Genomic DNA, 9584 nt, shown 5'->3' on the forward strand with positions numbered 1-9584 from the left:
CTCAAGAGCCTTAGCTTACTTACTGCTCTAAGATCTCTGAACCGAGATTTTGCACCAGAATTAAAACAGCATCTGACTGCATTCAGCAAGACCTGCAGATCTCATCAGCAACATAAGTCTTACCTGGGAACCCCCCGTGGACCATGCTGCAGGAGTGCTCAGGGCTTCTGCATTCCTGACAGTCGCTGGAAGCAACTCCACTCTCCCCACAGACTCTGTCTTCTCTCTTCTCACGACCTTGGGCCTTTTTTCTGTTTTTCTTTTTCTCAGATTTTATTCTTTTTAAGGGCAACCTATCAGTCTGTTTCTATCATAAGAAACAATCAATTAAGCTAATTTCAATCTCTCCCTGAAGCTAACAGCCACATCTGTCAGTAGGAGAAAGCTGCCCGGAGAAGTCTGCCGGGGAAGGCAAAAAAAATCCCTGGTTCTCCAGTCAGATCCTCAGAAGCTGCACGCTGCTGGTTGTGACATCGGTCACCCAGCTCACATAGGGACTGCATACTGCAGGCTGTGACACTAGTCACCCTGCTCAGACAAGGAAGATAGCTCTATTTCGGATCAGGAGGCAATATAAATGCAACTGTTTGTTTTGTGGTCGGCTTCAACTGTTATCATGTTAATGTCTCATTTTCCTGCTGAAAAGCAGTACTTTGGGGGCCAGGATCTTCCCAGTGCAATTTTAAAGGAGCTATAGATTTAGGCCTGCCCCCAGTTCAGAATAGTCATCTCTTCTAGCACAAAATCAGGTTTGTCACAAAGCAATTGGCTTAAACTGTAATGCCTCAATCAGATTCATTAGTGTCTCTGACACTTTAAATACAGGCTAGCTTTGAGAAAAAAACTCAAGATGGAGGGTGGGGGGAGAAAGTAATTTATAGAAACTGTTGAAAAACAAAACAAAGAAACAGATCAAAAAGCTAAAGCTGCTTCATCCATGCTATCTTGCCCAGCCCTGACCAGCACACCTAAATATGTCTGTCATTTATATTACATTCCAAATCTGTCAATCACTTCAGTGTTGGACGGACTACAGATACAAAATTTTCTGTGTAAACTGTAGATTAAAAAATAATTATTGTGATTCCTGCACCATGAGTCAAGTGGGAAAAAGTCAAGAACACGCAGGACGATTTAAATGCAGCTCAGAGGTATTCAACAATACCCTTTCTAAATTTACACTTTTGTTAAATTCACACGAATTACAGCAAGGGCTAAAGCTTAGAACATTTTCAAAAAAGCTAAAATAGGAAACCAGTATTGCCAGAGCCTAATCATATAGCTAGGATTGAAAAACAAAACAAAACAAACTACTTATTTCACTTAATTATAAATAGGTAAAGTCCATAAAAGGAAGTTAACTGTATAGGAAATAAAAATCATTTCTATAAAACTAAAACATTTAATCTTAACCTGTAGTTTTATATTTCCCCTCCATTTTGCATTATCAAAGCTAAAAAGGAGAGCATATAAGCTGATGTATTTAGCAGACGCTGGCAGAAGCTCCTCATGCTGCCTGCTAGGCAGTGAGCATTCTCAAAGCTCTTCACAGGCTCCGTTAGTAACTACTGTTGACTGCAGTGACATCTAATGGTGAGGCAGAGATCAACCAGAGTCCACCGAGGCAACAACAGGCAGGAGGAGACTAGCTGCTCAACAAACCTTTCTTTGCTTGCCATGTTTGCTCCATGTTAAAAACAGGGGCAAGTACTGGGGGCAGAGCCTACAACTGAGACCTGGTCTAGCTCTGCCACATCAATACCCCATTCTGTGTTTGGGACAAATTAATGACTCTTGGTTTCAGGATTCTTAGTTGAAAAACTTGGCCAAACTCAGGTGTACTTTCCTACCCTGAAACCTTTTCCCCCACAGAAGACAGGGACTTTTGTTCCCTTCTTTAAGGGAGCATGCTACTTGAATTCTCCTCCCCCTTTAATGGAGACCTGTTTCAAACTTCACCATCCCTTGCATGTATAATATTTAATAACTTAAGTAATGAACATCCATAGTAAGTAGAACTGTACAAGTGCATAAGTCCATGATTTTAATAAACTTTAAGAACTGTAGTGGTTTGAATAAGCAGTGTCCCCACAGGCTCTGGTATTGGCTCCCAGCTGCTGGTGGAGTAGGTGATGAGCCCTTTGGCTGGAGGAAGCCAGTCACTGAAGGCAGGTTTTGAAAGTTTATGGCCACACCCCACTTTCAGTTCACCCTGGCAGCTTTTTGTCTGCAATCAAGATACTAACTCTTGGCTTTCTGTTCCTGGTCCATTGCCCCCCCCCCCCCTGGCTACCTACTCTCTTCCTCTAGAACCAAAAGCCAAATATACTCTTTCTAACGTAAGTAGCTTTTGTTCATTATAGTGTTTCAATTTTAGAACATAGATACAACCCTCACAATTCCATGAAGCCTGAAGCCAGCTCAGTCCCAGACCTAGGACACTTCAGTGTGTAGGATTATCCCTTCAAATCCCAGCCAGAGACAGCTGAACCCCTATTTCTACTGAGACCAGTGGACACTTGGCAATGTGTGGAGCTATTTTTTTGTGTGTGTGTGTGTTCACACGTAAAGTGGGCAGAAATGTGTTGCAGAATCCAGCCCAAGAGAGACCTGGGATGTTGATACATATCTTCAGCCCTACAACAAAGCAGTCAGCCAAGATGGTGGAGCAAGGCACAAGCTCTACACAGAATGGGGCAACCACTAATTCAGAGCAGTTGAAGGGGTAGTTCTCTACTCTCTTTTATTTTCCAAAACTGCCTGGCATTTCTTTTACAAGTCAAAAATATCAAGTTCTTGTATTAACTAAAAGTATATTTCACCTAGGATTTGGAGTAAAATCATGTTATTCTTTTTTTTTCTTTAAAAAAGATTATTTGTTTTATGTATATGAGTGCTCTATCTGCATGTATGCCTTTATGCCAGAAGAGGGCATCAGATCCCAGTATAGATGGTTGTGAGCCACCATGAGGTTACTGGGAATTGAACTCAGGATCTCTGGAAAAGCAGTCAGAACTCTTAACAGCTGAGCATCTCTCCAGCCCATGTTACTCTTATAGACTGCTTTAGAGATCCAAAGCCTCAGAGTGTGAGGCAAGCATTCAGCCATTTGTAAATCCCAACCGTTTTAAACTCTTGACTATAACACCCCGACAGTTTCTAGTTTTTCTCTAGTATTAGAAAATGTATAACCTTTCCTAAGGAGATAATACTGGCAAGGTGTGCCTGTGTTTGTTTTTTTTTTTTTACAGACACATGTATAATTCATACGTACTCCTGCATATTGTAGCCAAAATAATTTAATTTAAATTTTCTGAGACTGACAACTATGTCATCTGTGATAACTTTTCTTTCTGTTCTTCTGTTTATGGAGGGCTGTGGGGCTGAGCTCCATGCTCTGCTGGCCTTGGGATGGTGGGGCTAGTAAACAGCCCTGCCCTCCTCCAAACTCAACTCAGACTGTGCTTTTCTGGGACAAGTTCCTCTTCCCCTGCATGAAAATATGCAAGAACTTCCTGTGAAACTATTTTTAACATCAAGAAGTGTATGTATATGCATGTAATTTTATATAAGCACATAAAGAACACTTGAAGAAAGTTGATATGGAGTAAATAGCTGCTGATAAGTAATGCTTGGGGGACAGTTTAACAAAGATGTGTCGAGTGTGAAAACTGCAGACAGTGGCAGAAACTGTACAGCTCTGACAGAATAAGCAAACGCACTAAACACACTCTGTAAGGGGTCAACAGGGTATTATTTGAGTTCTATCACATAATTATTTATAAGTTCTACACTTATAAATACTTAAATTTCCAGTGCCAGTTTCATTAATAAACTGCATTTCCCATAATCCCAGTCCTCAAGAAGCTGAGGCAAGGAAATGAATTCAAAATTAGTGTGACCTACATAACTAGACTGTTTCAGAAAAACAAAACAAAAATGCAACAACAACAACAAAAAAACAAACAGAAATTGAAGTAAAACATGAAGTTATAAAATCTGCATAAGCCAGGTCACCATGTGGAGTTATCATTATGCTTCATAACTGAAATACAGTGTTAGATGAATATTCTACCAATAACACATGACTAAAAAAGACACGCAAATACATTATAACTTACAATCAACCCAGAAAAAGAGGGGAAAAGATGGAAAAAAACCCACAAGGACAATATTCTATTCTGGAATTATTGTATCAGGGAAGGGCTGGAGGATTCCACCAGGGTGGAATAGGGGCTACATTATACTTCTGTTCTCCACTTGAAAGCTAGGTAACAAGAAACAACTCAAGACTAGCTGGTTTGTGTAGTTACAGTTGCTTCATTAAAAATACTTATTTGTGAAGTGTGTGCATACACACATGTGCATGCATGTTGAGGGAAAAGGAGGGTGCTGGGTATGCATACATATGCACATATGTATGCATGTTCAGGGGAAAGGAGGATACTGGGTGTCTTCTATTGCTCTCTGCCTTATTCCTTTCAAATAAGATTTCTCACTGAGCCTGAAGCTAGCTGTCTCAGCCCAACTGGCTGTTCAGTGAGTGCCCAGGCTATGCCTATCTATCTCCAAGTGCTAGACTTATGGGACACAAGCAGCCATGCCCAGCTTTCCCCCTAGCTGCTGTAGATTCAAACTCAGGCTTTCTTGCTTGCACAGCAAGTGCACTACCCACTAATCCACATCCACTCTCTTGGTTCTCTTTTTCTTGACCATAATCTTGAAAAAAAATTCACATAAAATTTCTTATTCAGTGGTTTCGGAAATGTAGCAGAATGAATGTCAACAGCTTGACAAAAGCACGGTCCCTGTAAAGCCAACCAGCAGCTATGCTGGCCCTTCTAGACAGCAGTGGAGATGAGGTGTGTATGAACAAGCCAAAAGAGGAGTCAGGCTGCTTGGAGAGATGCTTTGACACTGGCGGGTTCCACCCCTAGACAAAGGGAACAGACTGCGGAGACAGGGAGAACTACTTTTCCCCAGAGTTGAGACCCCTAATTGGTTCCAAATAACTAAAGGTCAGCCCTGAATTCATATACATACAAGCAACACTAAATGGACTCAGAAGGTTATATTTATATTTATGCACGCAACAGTAAAAAACAATTAAAACGAGATCATGAATTTGAGAGGGAGTGGACAGGAGGGGAAGGAGGGAACAAGGGAAAGAAGGAATAATGTAATACCATCTTAATTTTTAAAATGTGAAAAGAAAACACACTGATAGTGGATAGATGCTGAGGTCAGCAAGAAAGAGGATCCCTGCAGCAGTATATTATACTTACCTGCCCCTACTGTGTCTTGTGTGGATCAGAGCCCCTCTGTCACTCATTTGTTCCACTACTGAAATTCAAAGTGCCCACACAAAAATCAGGTTCTGTGGACACCCACCTACTGCAGCAGAGTTTACTGAGGTAGACAGATGCTAATCTGACAGTTCCACTGAAAGCTACATTGTGTCAAATTCTATAAAAAAGAGTAAGGCGGGGCCATGTACTGGGCTAATGGGTCAGGTCCTGCTTCCCAAGGTGACAAGAAGTGAAATCAGAAGGGTTTAACAGCCTTCTAAGATTCTTCTGAATATCAAAGATGCATCTGAAGCTTTACAGAGAACTATGCCATACCCCCTGCCCTCAGTAAACCCTATTACTATGTTACTATAACTATGTATACTGCCTAGTTTTATGTCAACTTGACACAAGCTGGATTTAACAGAGAAGGGAGCCTCAATTGAGAAAATGCTTCCATAAGATCTGGCTGTGTTTTCTTAATTAGTGATTGATGGGGGAAGCTCAGCCCAGTGTGGGTACTATCACCCATGGGTTGGTGGTTCTGGATTCTATATGAAAGCAGGCTGAGCAAGCTATGATGAACAAGCTGGTAAGCAGCATCCTTCCATGGCCTCTGCATCAGCTCCTACCTCCAGGTTCCTACCCTGCTTGAGTTCCTGTCCTCACTGCATTTGATGATGAACTACTATATGGAACTATGAGTGACATAAAGCCCCAAGTTGCTTTGGTGATGGTATTTCATCACAGCCATAGTAACCTTAACTAAGATACCATGGAATGAAGAATATAGTTTCAAATGTGAGGACTGGGAATGAGAATGCATCCCTACTGCTTGTCATGAAAGGAAGCAATAACAACAGAAGTTTCCAGTTAGGAAGAGAAGATGGGAGACTGTAAGTGCTTAAAGAAAAACTGAGACTAGAAACTAAAAGGTCAGCCTTGGGCAGAACCTAATGTTTCATTTTGTTGAGAGGATGTACATGGCTAGTGGAAAAATTCAGGGCATCTTTCTCATAGACAAATGCAAATCTGAGTGGGAGACAGAACTGAAACAGATCCAGAAGTCACTGTAGAGGAAGTGAGGTCTCCATGCCCTTGGTGATCCAGTTTTGTCTGTAAGGCTATCCCATACTGTTCTAGTTTGCCTTCTGTTGGTGTGACAAACACCATGACAAAGAGCAGAGGAAAGGATTTCTTTGGCCTGTACATGCAGGGCAAGTTCATCACTGAGGAAGTCAGGTCAGGAACCAAGCAGGAACTTGAAGCAGAGACCATGGGTGAACACAGCTAATTGACTCCCTTGCATGTCTCATAGTTAGCTAACTTTATTACACAGTTCAGACAATCCCCCACAAATACGCCTACAGGCCAGTCTGATCTGTCCCTCAGTTGAGGACAGTCTCGCAGTTGAGACTACTTTCTCAGCGACTCTAGATTATATCAAGTTGGCAGCTAAAGCTAACTCATCAGTTTCACAATATTAGTGTATGTCATGGGTGGGGGGAGGCGCAGATCCTGCAATCTCTGATAACAGGAGTATTGCTAATAGCTAAACACTAATTTGGTATATCGCCCCCTAATTCTTGTCTCATAAATTTTAATTAAAATTCAAGGAACTCTGATTAATTTATAATGACAAGATTACCTACAATTGGTCTCTAGTATGTCTCTAGTATGTCATAAAATATGTTCAACAAGGCAAGTTAAAGCATCTAAAACCCAATGCCTCATATACTATGCAGTGGGTATTGGGTGTAGAATTTAATTCTCCCAACAATGTGAGCAGTACTTACTAAGGTTATGTTAGTAGGTATCCTCTTTCTCTTCTTCCCTATCAATCACTTGGTGCTAAGTTCAGTGGCTGCCTGCCTCTAGCATCCTCACCTCCACAGCGGCACGCCATGGTCAGCCACTGAAGCCGAATAATGGAAGTCTTTCTGAAATACTGCCTTAGAGCTCATGGAAGTGCCTGCTGAAAACTGGCTTGCTGGGTTATACGCAAGAGTGCAAGAGTGCAGGCGCTCCCAGAGACAAGAGACACCGAATCCTCCAGGAGCTGCAGCTATAGGTGGCTGTGAGCTGTCCAGTATGGATGCTGGAAACCAAACTCAGGCCGACTGTAGGAGCAGTGTGCACACCTAACCCCTTTGCCATCTCTTTAGCCCTCACATTATTCTTAAGTAAATTCATCAGCTCCTACGACCTAGCATCCCCATCAATAGTTTCCAAAAGGTGGTTCCTGGGTCAGAAGTGGTGGATCAACAGAGCATTGCTTACAAGTATTAATTTTAAGTCTTCCTACGTCTAAGTTCTCTTGAGTCTGCGAGTAGGGCTATTAATCAATGCCTTCCCAATCTTCACAAGAGTTTCTCACGAACCCTGAGATTTGAGAGCTATAAGTAGGTCATTAAATAAATTCAATAACAATCAGCACTTAAAAACCAAAAACAAAAAAAATGGTATAGAAAAAGAACAAAATTCATCACATTGTAAAGTAGTATTTGTACAACTTTTGTCTCAAATATACATGTATATTTCTACAGATGCATCTGTACTGGTTGTCATGGTTTAGACATTACATGTCCCTCAAAATCCCATTTGTTAGGACTGGAGAGAGTTCAGTGTGGTTAGGAGAACCTGCTGTGTTTACAGAGGACCCATGTTCAGGCCCCAGGACCCATATGCTGGTTCATTAACATCTATAACTCCATTTCTAGGGAATCTAAGACCCTCTTCTGAATTCTGTGGCCACTAGGCATGTATATATGGTATGGCACATACATATATTCAGAAACATTAAATAATAAATGAATAAATAAATCTAAAACCAAAATCCTCAGTTGTTAAAGGCATTGCAGCCATCTACGGCCCCGTTAAGAGGTTTTCTACACCTTAGGTGTGCTTTGAAAGGACATTGGGAGCCAGGTTCTCTCTCCTCTTTCTTATTCCACATCCCTCACGGCTCGCATTTCCTCATCCCCCCTCTCTTCTATCCTCTATGATGTGAACAGCTCTTGTGCTACACAGACACAGGCTCTGATCAACAAGGTGACAGGACCTAATCAGAAACTTTTAAAGCTGAATGAAAAGAAATCTTTTTCTCTTGAAAGTTGACTTCCTCAGGAATTTTCTTACAGGGAGAGACAGCTGACTAACAGTTAAGAGGTTTTTGCAGGGAGGGTTCCAGATATTTTCAACTACCTGAAGACTGCATGCATAAGGCACACTTAACCCCATGTCATGAGGATCCTATCTTAGTCTCTGAACCATTCTACTTAAAACGGTCTTAAAAATATACTGATTCTTCTCATAATACCTTTTGTACTTAGTATTTTACCTTATATTTAACTTTGACTTCCTCTGTACTTTACTCCAAAGCTTAGTATTTGTCATTTTTCTTCTTTGTTAGAATATTAGCTAAAGACAGAACATTCCCAGCCACTTTCCAAATGCCGCTCAATAGTATCCACCTACCCATAACATCCACCCAACAAACCTTGCCTATATGAACTCCAGAGCTAACACAGTAGTGGGCTTTGCCGCCATGTGTATCTCATGTCTGTGATCTCTCTTATAAGTCAGCACTGCCTTGTGGGCCAACAGTTGAATCTGAGCCACGTACTTCCAGCACAGACCTTGAGGAAGTTACTGAATTTATTTCTTAAAATGCAAACAAAAGAGTTCTGGAATAGTAAAACAGATATAAACAGTAACCCGAATGACTTTTAATTTAGGCTAAATGAGCAATATATTAAATTAGTATGAGTCACAGAACAAAGAGAACTGCAGAGATCTATTCTAAAGGGAGTGCAATGAAGAGAAATTACAGCTCTTTCAATAGTGTAAGCCGGGGTCCCTCCTGTCCTCACTTGTGCATGTGGATGCTGCTGTTCCACAAATCTCATGGTATGAAATGTGAGGGAAAAGACCTCACCACTCAGTTCCTTTGTCGGGACTGTAAACCATCTCAACCAGCAGCATGGCCCTGGACAGTGCCTGGGTGAGAACCCCAGTCCTACTATGTATGACTGCATGACTTCAGACACAACTCTGAACCCCAGTTTCTCTGCTCAATGATGGAAGTTGTCACACTGCTGCCAACAGTAAGGCTTCAGAAAGATGCCCGAGACATGGTAAACAGAGTACTTACTAAGTACTGGATTGTCCTTTCTTTCTTTTTCATTTCTTTTTTTTTTTTTTTTTTTTTTTTTTGACTTTTGGCTTTTGAGACAGGGTTTCTCTGTAGTTTTTGGTGTCTGTCCTGGAACTAGCTCTTGTAGACCAGGCTGGCCT

The 9584-nt window shown here is 41.4% G+C and overlaps 1 protein-coding gene across 1 annotated transcript in view; it reads right to left on the reverse strand.

Annotated features, from left to right (window-relative positions):
• Patj (PATJ crumbs cell polarity complex component) overlaps nt 1–9584 on the reverse strand; it is a 305836-nt gene that overhangs the window by 151149 nt on the left and 145103 nt on the right. The window lies entirely within an intron of this gene.

This window comes from Alexandromys fortis, unplaced genomic scaffold (assembly GCF_014885135.2).
Source record: "Alexandromys fortis isolate MF-2015 unplaced genomic scaffold, M_Fortis_MF-2015_v1.1 scaffold_13, whole genome shotgun sequence".
Lineage (NCBI taxonomy): Eukaryota > Metazoa > Chordata > Mammalia > Rodentia > Cricetidae > Alexandromys > Alexandromys fortis.